This window comes from Cherax quadricarinatus, chromosome 65, assembly GCF_038502225.1.
Source record: "Cherax quadricarinatus isolate ZL_2023a chromosome 65, ASM3850222v1, whole genome shotgun sequence".
Lineage (NCBI taxonomy): Eukaryota > Metazoa > Arthropoda > Malacostraca > Decapoda > Parastacidae > Cherax > Cherax quadricarinatus.
The window spans coordinates 24,486,509-24,503,797 of record NC_091356.1 but is presented as its reverse complement, the minus strand read 5'-3'; the positions used below and the strand labels follow the sequence as shown (position 1 = coordinate 24,503,797).

The window sequence follows — 17,289 nt, the reverse complement described above, 5'->3', positions numbered from 1 at the left end:
GAGGAGGAAGAAGAAGAATACGTAATGATAACAATAATACATAATAATAATACATAATAATAATAATAATACATAATAATAATACATAATAATAATAGGTAATAATAATAATAATATGTAATAATAAATGTTCACCCATGACAGTAACAAGATAAGGGGAGATAACATCTGATAAGTGCTGATGTTTGATGAGGGTAAATGAGGGTAGAGCTGATGCCAAAAGATGAGATGAACATCGCCCTCCCTTTGTTTTTGCTGGTATACTAACATTTCTGTCTGTCTATTTGCCTGTCTGTCAAGCTCCCTGTCTATCCATCTAGCTCTCTGTCTCAGAGAGCCACAAGACTGCGTCATCACTTTTACTCACATCTTCAAGCAGAGTATAGCACTTTGTCTGGGTTTCTTGGGTTATCCTAGGTAATTTATACTATGTATACTTGTATTTATGTGTACCTGTGAGACAGAGATAGACAGACAGATAGAATGAGGGAGAAAGATAATTAGATAGAATGGAGGAGGGGAAGCAGCATCCGACCCCATTGTTTTGACAGGCCGGAGGGGGAAAGAGTAATGAGCCAATATGTCACTTTGACAGCTGCCGACTCCTTGTAATTTACACTATGGACGAGGAGGAGGAAGAGTAGGGGGAAGAGGAAGAAGAGGAGGAGGAGGAAGAGTAGGAGGAAGAGGAATAAGAGGAAGAGGAGGAGGAAGAGGAATAGTAGGAGGAAGATTAGGGGGAAGAGGAGGAAGAGGAAGAAGAGGAAGAAGAGGAGGAAGAGGAAGAAGAGGAGGAGGAGGAAGAGTAGGAGGAAGAGGAAGAAGAGGAGGAGGAAGAGGAAGAGGAGGAAGAGGAAGAGTATGAGGAAGAGTAGGGGGAAGAGGAGGAAGAGGAAGAAGAGGAGGAGGAGGGTGGAACACTAGTACACTGGTACTGGTACATTAACATTTCTGTCTGTCTATTTGTCTGTCTGTCAAGCTCCCTGTCTATCTGTCTATCCGTCTAGCTCTCTGTCTCAGAGAGCCACAAGACTGTGTCATCACTTTTACTCACATCTTCAAGCAGAGTATAGCACTTTGTCTGGATTTCGTGGGTTATCCTAGGTAATTTATACTATGTATACTTGTATTTATGTGTACCTGTGAGACAGAGATAGACAGACAGATAGAAAGAGAGAGACAGATTGAAAGAGATAGAATGAGGGAGAAAGATAAAACACCATTGTGTATGACACCATGTTTCAGAGTTCCACAAGCTGCAGAACTAATAGGAATATGTTCAGTGACTGTATATTGGTATATATATTATAGAACAATAATAATAAACAATGTTTTGTATTGTTTGTTTTTGTAAACAAGTTTTGTAAACAATATATTGATAATTATGTTTGTGTGCTTATTGTGTTGTATACAACGAGTGTATATATGTACATTGCACCTTACTTTGGTCTCATAGGCCACATAAGTTATGTGAAAAAATAAAATAGTGAAAAAAACAACAAACCTTCAAATACAAGTAAATCAAAGTTTACCGGGTGAGCGGCAGTCGCCGCTGTTGCCATACGCGGCTCATTTTCTGCAAACTTCATGCATCCATATCTCCGTAAGTATTGATGATAAATTTTTTTTGTTTATCCTATAATGTTCAGAAAGAAAAACTCTATTTTTTCATAAGAAAAAATAATTTTTTTTTTTTTGAAATTTGGCCGACCCTGAGAACGAGTTTCGGAGAGGGCCTGTCGACCCTCAAAGGGTTAAGGAAGCCTAGAGAACAAATGGATTTGTCAGTTAAAAATAGGAGAGGAGAGTTATTAAATGGAGAGTTAGAGGTATTGGGAAGATGGAGGGAATATTTTGAGGAATTGTTAAATGTTGATGAAGATAAGGAAGCTGTGATTTCATGTATAGGGCAAGGAGGAATAACATCTTGTAGGAGTGAGGAAGAGCCAGTTGTGAGTGTGGGGGAAGTTCGTGAGGAAGTAGGTAGAATGAAAGGGGGTAAGGCAGCTGGGATTGATGGAATAAAGATAGAAATGTTAAAAGCAGGTGGGGATATAGTTTTGGAGTGGTTGGTGCTATTATTTAATAAATGTATGGAAGAGGGTAAGGTACCTCGGGATTGGCAGAGAGCATGCATAGTTCCTTTGTATAAAGGAAAAGGGGACAAAAGAGAGTGCAAAAATTACAGGGGGATAAGTCTGTCGAGTATACCTGGTAAAGTGTATGGTAGAGTTATTATTGAAAGAATTAAGAGTAAGACAGAGAATAGGATAGCAGATGAACAAGGAGGCTTTAGGAAAGGTAGGAGGTGTGTGGACCAAGTGTTTACAGTGAAACATATAAGTGAACAGTATTTAGATAAGGCTGAAGAGGTTTTTGTGGCATTTATGGATTTGGAAAAGGCGTATGACAGGGTGGATAGAGAGGCAATGTGGCAGATGTTGCAGGTGTATGGTATAGGAGGTAGGTTACTGAAAGCAGTGAAGAGTTTTAACGAGGATAGTGAGGCTCAAGTTAGAGTATGCAGGAAAGAGGGAGATTATTTCCTAGTAAAAGTAGGCCTTAGACAAGGATGTGTGATGTCACTGTGGTTGTTTAATATATTTATAGATGGGGTTGTAAGAGAAGTAAATGCGAGGGTCTTGGCAAGAGGCGTGGAATTAAAAGATAAAGAATCACACATAAAGTGGGAGTTGTCACAGTTGCTCTTTGCTGATGACACTGTGCTCTTGGGAGATTCTGAAGAGAAGTTGCAGAGGTTGGTGGATGAATTTGGTAGGGTATGTAAAAGAAGAAAATTAAAAGTGAATACAGGAAAGAATAAGGTTATGAGGATAACAAAAAGATTAGGTGATGAAAGATTGGATATCAGATTGGAGGGAGAGAGTATGGAGGAGGTAAATGTATTCAGATATTTGGGAGTGGATGTGTCAGCAGATAGGTCTATGAAAGATGAGGTGAATCATAGAATTGATGAGGGGAAAAGGGTGAGCAGTGCACTTAGGAGTCTGTGGAGACAAAGAACTTTGTCCTTGGAGGCAAAGAGGGTAATGTATGAGAGTATAGTTTTACCAACGCTCTTATATGGGTGTGAAGCATGGATGATGAATGTTGCAGCGAGGAGAAGGCTGGAGGCAGTGGAGATGTCATGTCTGAGGGCAATGTGTGGTGTGAATATAATGCAGAGAATTCATAGTTTGGAAGTTAGGAGGAGGTGCGGGATTGCCAAAACTGTTGTCCAAAGGGCTGAGGAAGGGTTGTTGAGGTGGTTCGGGCATGAAGAGAGAATGGAGCGAAACAGAATGACTTCAAGAGTGTATCAGTCTGTAGTGGAAGGAAGGCGGGGTAGGGGTCGGCCTAGAAAAGGTTGGAGGGGGGGGTAAAGGAGGTTTCGTGTGCGAGGGGCTTGGGCTTCCAGCGGGCACGCGTGAGCGTGTTTGATAGGAGTGAATGGAGACAAATGGTTTTTAATACTTGACGTGCTGTTGGAGTGTGAGCAAAGTAACATTTATGAAGGGATTCAGGGAAACCGGCAGGCCGGACTTGAGTCCTGGAGATGGGAAGTACAGTGTCTGCACTCTGAAGGAGGGGTGTTAATGTTGCAGTTTAAAAACTGTAGTGTAAAGCACCCTTCTGGCAAGACAGTGATGGAGTGAATGATGGTGAAAGTTTTTCTTTTTCGGGCCACCCTGCCTTGGTGGGAATCGGCCAGTGTGTTAATAAAAAAAAAAAACTAAATAATAATTTTTGTAAATACACACAACTATTGTACATACAGTATTAAGTTATATTATGTACAAAGAGAAGATAAAGTATTGTACTCAAATACTTTAAAATTAAAAATAATAAGATTTTCATATTATTGTACAGGAGGGCCCCGCTTTACGGCGTTCCGCTTTACGGCGTTCCGCTAATACGGACATTTCAAATTATGACCAAAACTCACTATACGGCTCCCCCCACCTGACTTTCTAATACGGTCACCGTGCCCCACCCTGTTTGTTTACATTCTCCATGAGCTCAGTAAGCACTAAGTCTCTCCATTTTGTCTGGAAACTCCAAAATTTCAAATGTTTTTAAAAGTTATTTCATATTTTATATATACTCTGATAATTATACTTATGTATACCTGTACCTAAATAAACTTACATACATCAAGTCATTTAAATGTCGTATATTACGTTAATATACACATTTTCATTAATCCATCCATGATATTTTTTTCAAAATTATATAATAAACACGATGCATAACATATAAATAAGATAAATACACCCCACAGTAGAATAAATAAACATAAATGTGAGCTGTGTAGCAGACGACTTCCACAAGTGGTGATAATAACAATACTGAGTCTCATTAAATGTCGTATATTACGGTAATATACACATTTTCATTAATCCATCCATGATATTTTTTTCAAAATTATATAATAAACACGATGCATAACATATAAATAAGATAAATACACCCCACAGTAGAATAAATAAACATAAATGTGATCTGTGGTAGCAGACGACTTCCACAAGTGGTGATAATAACAATAGTCACGGAGTCTCATTAAATGTCGTATATTACGGTAATATACACATTTTCATTAATCCAGCCATGATATTTTTTTCAAAATTATATAATAAACACGATACATAACATAAAAAGATGATAAATACACCCCACAATAGAATAAATAAACATAAATATAAGATGTGGGAGCCTGGTTTGTTTACTCTGTGCCTGGCCTGTCACCTCTCATGTACATACTCATTCTTTCTCTCTCTCATTTATTCGTTTTATCTCATTTACTTACTCCTGACCCTACATTAAGACTACAAATATTTTAAGGTAAGTAATGAGTGAACTGTATACTCTGGGATGCTCAAATTGAGTTTGTGGGTGGGGTGGCCTAGTTATAATTACCCACTTGATTTCTTACAATAGACTCTAAAATATATTAAACTAGCTTTTTAATTCAATACCTTGTTTGTATTGCCTGAGAGGGGTAAACCTTTTTTCCTGTATTGAGTTTCCTAGTTATAATTACCCCTAGACTCTAAAATATATTAAACTAGGCCTGAAATTTTTTTAACTGAAGTACTTTATAAACTTCCAAGGAATAAAAATTCCTCTAAATCCCTTACTGGCAACACTCGCAACAACAGCAATTTCTCCATATGTTCGACTGTTTGTGACCTCTGTTTTGTTATCACATTTACCACTTTCGCAACATCAGCTTCCTTGATTTCCTTTATCTTCCCCACGATGCAAGTGATGGTTGAATGGGGGCTTCCCATACATTCTGGCAAGATTGGCCACACGTACGCCACTTTCATTTTTCTCTATTTCTTTCTTTAATTCTATCATGTTTCTCACCTTTACCAAAGGCCTGGCACTAGGAGCTTTCTTTGGGGCCACAGTGGCTTATTTAGCAGTTGCAAGCACAAACAACATGGATTATTGTTTCGTATGAATGCAGGGTGTGATGCTCACTCACCGATGAACAATGCCAAACTGGCACTGAGTGTGTCTGTGGCAGGCTTTGTGTGCGTAGGGCCACTGGGACCCGTCCCGTACTACTGCTGAACCCAAGGGAAATCACGAAAACCAAGCCTACATTTTGGCGAAAAAAGTTGCCGATAACCAAAATTCACAATAACCAAGACTCATGAAAACCAAGGGTCCACTGTACAGGCCTAAATCTAAATTTTTAAAGAAAAAATGGAAAGACCAGCTGATCCACATATCAGTCTTTATGAAACATGAATATACAGTAGCCAACGTCATGTGTTTATCATTACAGTGGACCCCCGGTATTCGATGGCATCGGTATTCGATAAATCCGGTATTCGATACATTTTATCGCAAAAAATTTTCCTCGGTATTCGATTGAAAACCCGGTATTCGATACGATTCGTACGAGACGTGTCCACGTGTGGCCTGAACTGCCCCTTGTGTGCCAGTGTTTACAAGCCAGCCAGTGTGCGCGCATCTAAGGATACATTCGGTACATTCCATATTATCCATATTATCACTGTGTTTGGTGCTTGTTTCTGCAAAATAAGTCACCATGGGCCCCAAGAAAGCTTCTAGTGCCAACCCTTCAAGAAAAAAGTCGCTAATGACTTATGAAATGAAGAAAGAGATAATTACAAAGTACGAAAGTGGAGTGCGTGTGTCGGAGCTGGTTAGGTTGTATAATAAACCCCAATCAACCATCTCTACTATAGTGACCAGGAAAACGGCAATCAAGGAAGCTGTTCTTGCAAAAGGTGCAACTGTGATTACGAAACAGCGACCGCAAGTGTTAGAAAATGCTGAGAGATTGTTACTGGTGTGGATAAATGAAAAACAGATAGCAGGAGATAGCATCTCTCAAGTGATCATTTGTGAAAAGGCTAGGCAGTTGCATGACGATTTGGTAAAGAAATTGCCTGCAAATAGTGGTGATGTGAGTGAATTTAAGGCCAGCAAAGGTTGGTTTGAAAGATTTAAGAATCGTAGTGGCATACATAGTGTGATTAGGCATGGTGAGGCCAGTTCGGACCAAAAAGCAGCTGAAAAATATGTGAAGGAATTCAAGGATTACATAGACAGTGAAGGACTGAAACCTGAAGAAGTGTTTAATTGCGACAAAACAGGCCTGTTTTGGAAGAAAATGCCAAGCAGGACCTACATTACTCAGGAGGAAAAGGCACTCCCAGGACATAAGCCTATGAAAGACAGGCTTACTCTGTTGATGTGTGCCAATGCTAGTGGTGATTGCAAAGTGAAGCCTTTATTGGTGTATCACTCTGAAACTCCCAGAGTGTTCAGGAAAAACAATGTCCTCAAGGCTAATTTGTGTGTGCTGTGGAGGGCAAACAGTAAGGCATGGGTCACTAGGGACTTTTTCTATTACTGGTTACACCATGCATTTGCCCCCATTGTGAAAAATTACCTAACTGAAAAGAAATTAGACCTTAAGTGCCTCCTGGTATTAGACAATGCCCCTGGTCATCCTACAGACTTGTCAGAGCGACTTTCTGGGGACATGAGCTTCATTAAGGTCAAGTTTTTGCTTCCTAATACCACTCTTCTCCTGCAGCCCAAGGACCAGCAGGTCATTTCCAACTTCAAGAAACTGTACACAAAAGCTATGTTTCAAAAGTGCTTTATAGTGACCACAGAAACTCAACTGACTAAAAGAGTTTTGGAAGGATCACTTTAATATCCTCAATTGTATAAACCTGATAGGTACGGCTTGGGAGGGAGTGACTAAGAGGACCTTGAACTCTGCTTGGAAAAAAATGTGGCCAGAATGTGTAGACAAAAGGGATTTTGAAGGATTTGAGGCTAACCCTGAGAATCCTATGCCAGTTGAGGAATCCATTGTGGCATTGGAGAAGTCCTTGGGGTTGGAGGTTAGTGGGGAGTATGTGGAAGAGTTGGTGGAGGAAGACAGTGAAGAACTAGCCACTGATGAGCTGATAGATCATCTTGAACAGCAAGAGGGCAGACCTGAGGAAACTGCTTCGGAGGAGGAGGTAGAGAAATTGAAGAAGTTGCCTACTTCAAAGATTAAGGAAATGTGTGCAATGTGGCTTAAAGTGTAAACCTTTTTTGATGACAATCACCCTAACACAGCTATTGCAAGCCATGCTGGTGACTATTACACTAACAATGTTGTGAAACACTTAGGGATGTCATAAAGGAACGGGAGGTACAGGCCACTATGGACAGATATGTTGTGCGACAGAAATCCAGTGACTCTGAAGCTGGTCCTAGTGGCATTAAAAGAAGAAGGGAAGTAACCCCGGAATAGGACTTGCTACCTCAAGTCCTAATGGAAGGGGATTCCCCTTCTAAACACTAACACCTCTCCCCTCCTCCCATCCCATCAATCATCACCAGATCTTCATTAAAGGTAAGTGTCAATTATTTTATTATTCTATTGCATTAGACTTAATATTCCATGTAGTAAATTTTTTTTTTTTTCATACTTTTGGGTGTCTTGCACGGATTAATTTGATTTCCATTATTTCTTATTACATGGAGTTTACCTGGAGAGAGTTTCGGGGGTCAACGCCCCCGCGGCCCGGCGGCCCCGAGGAAAATTTATTCGCTTTTCGATATTATCGGTATTCGATGAGCTCTCAGGAATGGATTAATATCGAATACCGGGGGTCCACTGTATTATGATGGTTGTATTGTCATCATGAGGCTTGTATTGTCATCACAAGGGTTGTATTTTCATCACGAGGGTTGTATTGTCATCACGAGGGTTGTATGTATTGTCATCACGAGGGTTGTATGTATTGTCATCACGAGGGTTGTACGTAATGTCATCACGAGGGTTGTATCGTCTTCACGAGGGTTTGTTTCGTCATCATGATGGTTGTACTGTCATCATGATGGTTGTATTGTTATCATGATGGTTGTATTGTCGTCATGATGGTTGTATTGTCATCATGATGGTTGTATTGTCATCATGAAGGTTGCATTGTCAGCATAAGAGTTTTACTGTCATCATGAGAGTATCTTGAAGGTTTATCATCATGAGGGTTTATCATCATAAAGGTTTATCATCATGAAGGTTTATCATCATGAAGGTTTATCATCATAAAAGTATCTCTCAACAAAGAATAGTTTATTATGCCATGATACTGATGAATGTGTTAAAATTTTCTTCATAAAACCCAAACCCTCTATAACACTGTCCAATTAAAACAAAACAGATCACAGCTAAGAGACAAAACAGCCCATATGGTTTACAAACAGTATCCTCAAACCCAAAGATAAAAAAATCAATAAAAGCCAGTTCAGACAGGGTTTAACCCTTTCAGGGTTTTCACCGTTCTAGTACGGCTTATGCACCAGGGTTATTGACGTACTAGTATGCCTAAATTCTAGCGCCTTAAAATCTAGCAAGAGAAAGCTGGTAGGCCTACATATGAAAGAATGGGTCTATGTGGTCAGTCTGTGCAGCATAAAAAAATCCTGCAGCACACAGTGCATAATGAGAAAAAAAAACTTTGACTGTGTTTTTAGATTAAAACAGCGACTTTGCACTGTATTTTCGTATAATATTTATGGTTGTATTCTAGTTTTCCTGGTCTCATTTTATAGAATGGAAGACATATTACAGAAATTGAGATGATTTTGTCTGGTTTCACAATGAAAAGTACCTTGAAATTGAGCTCAAAGTAGCAGAAATGTTCGATTTTTGCCAAAGTTCAAAAGTAAACAAATCGTGCCAAGCATCCAATACATGTCTAATATTCTTTCACAAGTGTGCTGATGTTATTTATACCATTTCTACACTAATGCAGTAGTCTGCATAACAGTAAATCTTCTATCTTTTGTAAGAATAAAAATTCAAAGTGGAAAGCAAAAGAAATATAAGAGGGGCCTGGGGACGTGACTAACGAACAGAGAACTTATTATTTTAGTGCCAGGAATGTCTTTCTTGTTTATTCTGGACCCTATTTGGAAATTGGCATCTTCTGAAATTTGTGTGAAATTGGCAAAATTGCCAATGTCTGACCACTTTATTGGATAGTTGAAATTGGTAAATGGGTGGTTTCTTGTACTCATCCGTTAGAAAAAAAATGGAGTTCTAGCGAAATAAATATGAATTTTGTCGACTAGTACACAGGAATTGGCCAAAAATAGGGCTCAAAGTGGGCAGAATCGCCGATGCATAAACATTGGCGAGACCGCTAACTTCATGAGAGCATAATTCCATAAATTTTCCATCAAAATTCATACTTTTGATGTCATTATGATCGGGAAAAGATTCTCTATCATTTCATGTGAAAAAATAATTTTTTTTTTTCCAAAAAAATTTCGACCCTGAGAACAAGTTTCGGAGAGAGCCTCTCAACCCTGAAAGGGTTAACCCTTTGACTGTCTCAATCCCCAATCCTAGAGTGTCTCTCAGTGTTGCAAAATACTTGAGAGAGAGAAAAAAAAAAAATCTACTGAAATGCTAGAGAATCTTTTCCTGATGCTAATGACACCAAAAGTACGAAATCTGATGGAAAACTTATGGAATTACACTCTCATGAAGTTAGTGATCTCGGCAATATTTACGCACTGGCGATTTCGCCAACTCTGAGCCCTCTTTTCGGCCAACTGAATTGTTCCAGTTGACCAAACTCATAGCTATTTCTTTAGAACTCCATTTGTTCTATCGACTGAGTACAAGAAACAGCCCATTTACCAATTTCAACTACCCAATAGTGGTCAGAAATTGGCAATTTGGCCAATTTCACGCAAATTAAAAAACATGCCAATTTCAAAATAGGGTCCAGAATGAACAATGCAGACATTAATGACAAAAAAAAAAGCATAATACCGTGACTGGAACGATACACAAATAACCCGCACATAGAAGAGAGGAGCTTACGACGACGTTTTGGTCCAACTTGGACCATTTACAAAGTCACACTAACAAAAAGGAGAGCAGGATGGGTTAGTGTGACTTTGTAAATGGTCCAAGTCAGACCGAAACATCGTTGTAAGCTCCTTTCTTCTATGTGCGGGTTATTTGTGAATGCAGACATTCCTGGCACTAAAATAACATTTTCTCTGTTCATTAGTCACATCTCCAGGCCCTTCTTATATTACTCCTACTTTCTATTTTGAATTTTTATTCATACAAAAAAATAGAAGATTTACTGTTATGCAGACTACTGCATTATTGTAATAATTGTACAAATAATGTGAATCCATTCATGACTGCATATTAGAATGGCTAGTTGGACATTTATTGGACAATGATGTCATTTGTTTACTCTTGAACATCAACAAAAATCGAACATTTCCGCTGCTTTGAGCTCCATTTCAAGGTCCTTTACATAGTGAAAGGAATCAAAATCATCTCTATTTCTATGTCTTCCATTCTATCAAATGAGAACAAGAAAATGAGAATACAAAAATACTACTAAAATACTATACAACGAAAATACACCTCAAAGTCAGCGTTTTAATCCAAAAACACGGTCAGTTTTTTTTTTTTCTCATTATACACTGCGTTCTGCAGGATTTTTTTTATACTGCACACACTGACCACACAGACCCATTCTCTCAAGCTTTCTCCTGCTTGATTTGAAGCCGCTAGAATACAGTATATATATGTCAAACACACTGGCTCGTAAGACATATATATATGACCGAAACAGTCAAAGGGTTAATAACAAAAGAACAGACAAAAAGATACACATCAATAATTACTAATCTAATATGAAAGTCTAAACAACTGTATTATGCAAGCAGATTTAACGAAATAAAAGGAGATGTGAAAAATACCTGGAAAACACACTCTGAAATCCTGGGCTCTAGAAAACTGTTCAGATAAACCATACATCCAGCCAGCAGACACTTCTAACAAAATTAATGTCTTCTTCTCTATTACAGGATCAGAAATAGCAAGCAAAATTCCAACCTCCAATAGTCAGGTGAAAGACTACCTCACTGGAAATTACCCAAATACTCCATATCTTGCACCAACAAAACCTACTGAAGTCTCACTAATAATTAAAAAACAGGCAGGAGACCTAAATAACTTGCCACCAATCATATATAAAAAAGTAGCTCATGTGCTGTCCACCATTATTGCAACACTATTCAACAAATCTGTTGAATCTTCAACATTCCCATCCATACTCAAGACAGCGAGGGTCACCCCAATCCGTAAAGGAGGCGATCCTACAGAACTAAATAACTATAGACCAATATCTAACTTACTTTTACTCTCTAAATTCTTCAATCAATCGATCAATTTTTATTTCTTGCAAATTTTACAATGTGTGATTGACATGTTATAAGGAGTCTTTTTCAATGCATAGTTTATAATGTGTAGCTTCAATATTGCTTTGCAAGAGCAAAGAAAGCCACTGACATGCCGAGGAATTTCGAGCTGACTAAACTTAGTGCTTTACAGACTACTTAATGCTAGACATATAGTACATCATAGTTGGTTTGAATTGAAAAGTGATTTTTTTAATATATCAATAGAGGTAGTTACAGTATGATATTTTGGCATATTATAATAATGAGATTTAATATCAACAGAGGTAGCTACAGTATTATATTTTAGCACACTATAAAATGACAGGATGGATAATGAGAACCTTCAAAACTAGGGAGGCCAAGCCCATGATGACACTCTTCAGGTCACTTGTTCTATCTAGGCTGGAATATTGCTGCACACTAACAGCACCTTTCAAGGCAGGTGAAATTGCTGACCTAGAAAATGTACAGAGAACCTTCACGGCGCGCATAACAGAGATAAAACACCTCAATTACTGGGAGCGCTTGAGGTTCCTAAAACTGTATTCCCTGGAATGCAGGCGGGAGAGATACATGATTATATACACCTGGAAAATCCTAGAGGGACTAGTACCGAACTTGCACACGAAAATCACTCACTACGAAAGCAAAAGACTTGGCAGATGATGCAACATCCCCCCAATGAAAAGCAGGGGTGTCACTAGCACGTTAAGAGACCATACAATAAGTGTCAGGGGCCCGAGACTGTTCAACTGCCTCCCAGAATACATAAGAGGGATTACCAACAGACCCCTGGCAGTCTTCAAGCTGGCACTGGACAAGCACCTAAAGTCGGTTCCTGACCAGCCGGGCTGTGGCTTGTATGTTGGTTTGCGTGCAGCCAGCAGCAACAGCCTGGTTGATCAGGCTCTGATCCACCAGGAGGCCTGGTCACAGACCGGGCCGCGGGGGCGTTGACCCCCGGAACTCTCTCCAGGTAATGAGATTGTGAGAATTTTAGTTTTGAAATAATTTATAAAATTTTGCAAATTTTGGGTTGATGGTGGTGATAGTACATAGTGTTTGTGTTGTTAGTTTTGGGAGGCGAGGTAAGTTCTAAGTAGTGCCTTGACATGGTGTGCAGGCAGGGGCCCTTCTGTATTATTAGGCAATGAATTCCAGATCTTTGGGCCCTTTATATGCAATGCATTAAACATCCAGTTAAACATATCGATAAATGGTTCCCCCATTACAAGACACACAAGAGGGCAAATTTCAAGGTCTCCCCCTTGACTGTAATGTTAAATTTCAGACACACATACAGCATATAAATAAGAAAGTTTCCAAAACAGTAAGTATCCTTTCCAAGATATGATACTATGTACCCCAAATGACATTCCTTACTTTATATCACTCTCTAATATACCCTTACCTCACCTATGGTATTTGTGCTTGGGGATCTACTATGGCCAATCACCTTAAACCTTTAAAAACACAACAAAATGCTGCGGTGAGCATGATCACAAACTCCTGCACAATCAACACATCCCATCACTCTTCAAGAGTTTGAACTTACTGAATATACAAAATATACACACTTATTATTGTGTCTACTGCATATACAGAACATTAAACTTCAATATAAACCCTCTGCTCAAACTTCTCACAGACAGCTACACCAGAACACACAGGCATAACACAGGCACAAAACACTTTTTTGACATCCCTCATGTCCGTCTCACACTATGCAAAAAATGCAACGTTTGTATCGCAAAAATGTATGTTTGTATCATAAATTGTACTAACTCGTATTAATAACAGAGTAAAATATTAAATATTTGAAGCTTGTCTAGACTTTAGTAGTCTTTAAGTATTAGGTTCAATCTGCTCAAAATGCCTTGGCATGATAGTGGCTTTCTTTGTACTAATCAAATTATGAAATGTAAACACATTGCAACCTTTGCAAAGAAATAAACTTTCGATTTTTTTTAATTTGATTTTAGTATAAAATACACTGCATGTTAATGGCTCTCTTACTAGCCTACCAATGTTTCATTACATATAATCTACATCATTTGTACCACAGATAGAAGTAAAAATTGTTGAATTGTTAATACAACAGATGATCAGTAACCCAGGATAACTCACGACATGGCAGGATTATTACCACAGATGACCAGTAATGCAGGATAACCCAAGGCATGGCAGGATTATTACCACAGATGATCAGTAATGCAGGATAACCCAGGATAACCCAAGACACCCTAGTACTCTGGGTTATTACCTATGAGGACTAGTTTCTGCCCCAGGATGCCACCACAACCCTCTTGTTTGCTGCTGGGTTAAAAGGGATACCTGCTGGAGGCAAACTTGACACACATGGGGCCAGGAGCTGTGAATCAACCCCTGCATGCACAAATAGGCGAGTACATCTACACATGCCCAGGAATTCAACTTGGGTCCTCAGATTGTGAACCGAAGGCACCACCAATGTTCCCCAGCTTACTCTGACTATTAGTAAGTTCGGATAGTTAATATTATTAGCAGTTTATGCTGATAGTTATCTGATACTAATGGAGATGGGGGTAGTTATACTAGTGATGGTGGTAGTGATGGTGGTAGTAATAAAGAACAATAATGGTGGTGTCAACAAGAGTGTTTGTTGTGCAGGATAATAATGGTAGTAGTAGTGATGGTGGTAGTAATAAAGAACAATAATGGTGGTGTCAACAAGAGTGTTTGTTGTGCAGGATAATAATGGTAGTAGTAGTGATGGTGGTAGTAATAAAGAACAATAATGGTGGTGTCAACAAGTGTTTGTTGTGTAGGATAATAATGGTAGTAGTAGTGATGGTGGTAGTAATAAAGAACAATAATGGTGGTGTCAACAAGAGTGTTTGTTGTGCAGGATAATAATGGTAGTAGTAGTGATGGTGGTAGTAATAAAGAACAATAATGGTCGTGTCAATAAGAGTGTTTGTTGTGCAGGATAATAATGGCTGCGACTGACCTGCTCTTCTCTCTTTCCTTCCTTGCTGGTAACTCAGTCAAAATGTCAAATATGGAGGGGGTGGTATAGGTTGAGTCAGTGTAGCAGAGTGCAGGTAATATGTCAGTAATATTGTGCACCACCAGCAGCAGCAGCAGCATCACCACCACCACCAGATAAAACCTTCATCACTGTTGTCACTACACCTGACAACAACAACAACAACAACATGACCGGACAATAACAACACTACAACAATAACACTTTTACATTTTGTAAAACTAATTATATTTTTACTTATATTATAGTTATATTGTAATATAATACAGCAGATATTATGCAGTATATATATTTATAAGGATGGAATATATTACAAACAATAAATCTAGCATATATTTTGAAACTTGTTGGTTAACGGAGCCAGGAAGATGACTCGCATTTCTCTCATTTAATAAGATAAGATAAGCTAATTAAATTTATTCAGGTACAAGCGAATATAAATAGTTTAATAAATTATCATACATAATTGTACATGTAGATTAACTAAGATAGCCAAAAAAGTTAGTAACTTACTGGGGTCCTTGTTCTCCATGTTCCACTAATTTATGACAAACCTGAGGCCCTGGGAGGCTCCATTACTTACACTCTACTCACATTGTTATGTCACGTACCAGCAAATCTTTTACTTGTGTTATACAACACAAACTATGTAACTGGGAGCTCCCTAGATAATGGACCAATACCGTCATTATTCTCATACCAAAACACAATCAACACAATGCATATTTCCCCCCCAATATCTCCCAGTAGCTGCTTGTGTAAAGTTACAGAAAGTTATACCACTTTCTAATCTATCCTCGCGTCACCTATGGTATCTGTGCCTAGGAATCTACTACACTAAATCACCTTAAATCATTTATAACCCAACAAAAAGCCGCTGTGTGGACTATCACCCATTCCAGTGCCAGACAACACTCCCCACTCTTCAAAACTTTGAACTTACTTAATTTATAAAATATCCACTCATATTACTGTTTCTACTATATTTATATAGAATATTCAGTTCCAACATTAACCCTCTGAAACTTTTCCTTGACAGCTGCAACAGGACACAAGACACAAGACACAAAACCTCTTTGACATTCCCTGTGTCCGTCTCAACCGGTGCAAAAACTCACTGCGCATAAAAGGTCTGAAGATCTGGAATTCATTGTCTGAATCATGGAAAGGTCCCCTGTCTGCCAGTCGATTTACAGCTTTTGTTAAAATGCACCTCATCTTCCTAACATAACTGAACCAGCAATTAGCTACGTCAAACAAACCAGCTCATCCAACTCTGTCTCATTTTGCTCCATTATATTCCTGTTATGGTTGTAATGTAATAATGAAAGGCAGAGTAATGATAACAAATGTGTATTCTCCACAGCCCCGGTGACAACACAGCAGATGTAGAAGTGCAATGAAGAATATGTAATCAGTCCTTGTAGAAATAAAATTTGAGGTGGTCAGTCCCTCAGCCTGAAGAATGGAGTCGTAAATGCTGTCGAAGGTGAGGTGGAACATCTCGAAGACATTGCAGGAGACGGGATTCACTAGTAGAAGGCAAGAATTGAGGAGCACTTCAGCAGGCCTACTGGCCCATGTTATGCAGGTCCTTCTGTAATCCAACCCTTCTCACTCATAACTAGTGGTTATGCCATGAAGTATTGAAGACGTCCTCTGTACCAAGATACCGTTGTATTGTAGTACCTGATAGTTATGCTCAAAATGTAATAAAACACCGACAAGTTGATGAAGACACAAATGTGCACGACTCACGAAACCGTAATGACACGATTGCAAACAAACCATACCACGGGCGGGGTTAGAACCCGCGATCAGAGAGTCATAAAACTCCAGACCGACGCGTTAGCCACTGGGCCAGCTAGCTACAATAATATACGACGTCGTCCCAAGATGAGCTTCTCCAACAGAGTCAAGATAAAACCATCCAGTGGTAGTATCAATGACTCCACCAAGCTTGCCCTTGCTGTGGTAATCAGGGGTCTACAGGTCAAGATTAATACCATCCTCTCACTCCACGAAGCCTTCATTATTGTCTGTGAAGACGATGTTGAAGCTGAATAACTACTGACCTCCTCCGCTTTGTCCACTCTATCAGACCGTGGCTTCAAAGTCATGTCCTCTCCTGCCTTACGGGCTAAGAGGACTGTCTTCTTGAAGAGACTTGACAAACTGATTACCATACAACCTGTTGAAGACCTAAAGACTTCCATAGAAGAACAAAATCCCTGGGCTACAGTTGAAAGCATCACCAAGATTCCTACTGCCTCCTCCATGCTGAAAATCACTTTTTTACCTGGAGAGAGTTCCGGGGTCAACGCCCCCGCGGCCCGGTCTGTGACCGGGCCTCCTGGTGGATCAGAGCCTGATCAACCGGGCTGTTGCTGCTGGCTGCACGCAAACCAACGTACGAGCCACAGCCCGGCTGATCAGGAACTGACTTGAGGTGCTTGTCCAGTGCTTGTGTGTGTGTGTGTGTGTGTTTGTGT

General features: G+C 39.3%; 1 protein-coding gene across 1 annotated transcript in view; it reads right to left on the bottom strand.

The window, feature by feature from the left end:
* Positions 1-14,964, bottom strand: part of LOC128700476 (zinc finger protein 850) — a 42,794-nt gene extending 27,830 nt beyond the window's left edge. Inside the window, exon 1 of the mRNA XM_053793706.2 lies at positions 14,759-14,964. The gene's annotated coding sequence lies outside the window, so the exon portion shown is untranslated. The remainder of the gene's footprint in view (positions 1-14,758) is intronic.
* Between the last annotated feature and the right edge of the window lie 2,325 nt (positions 14,965-17,289).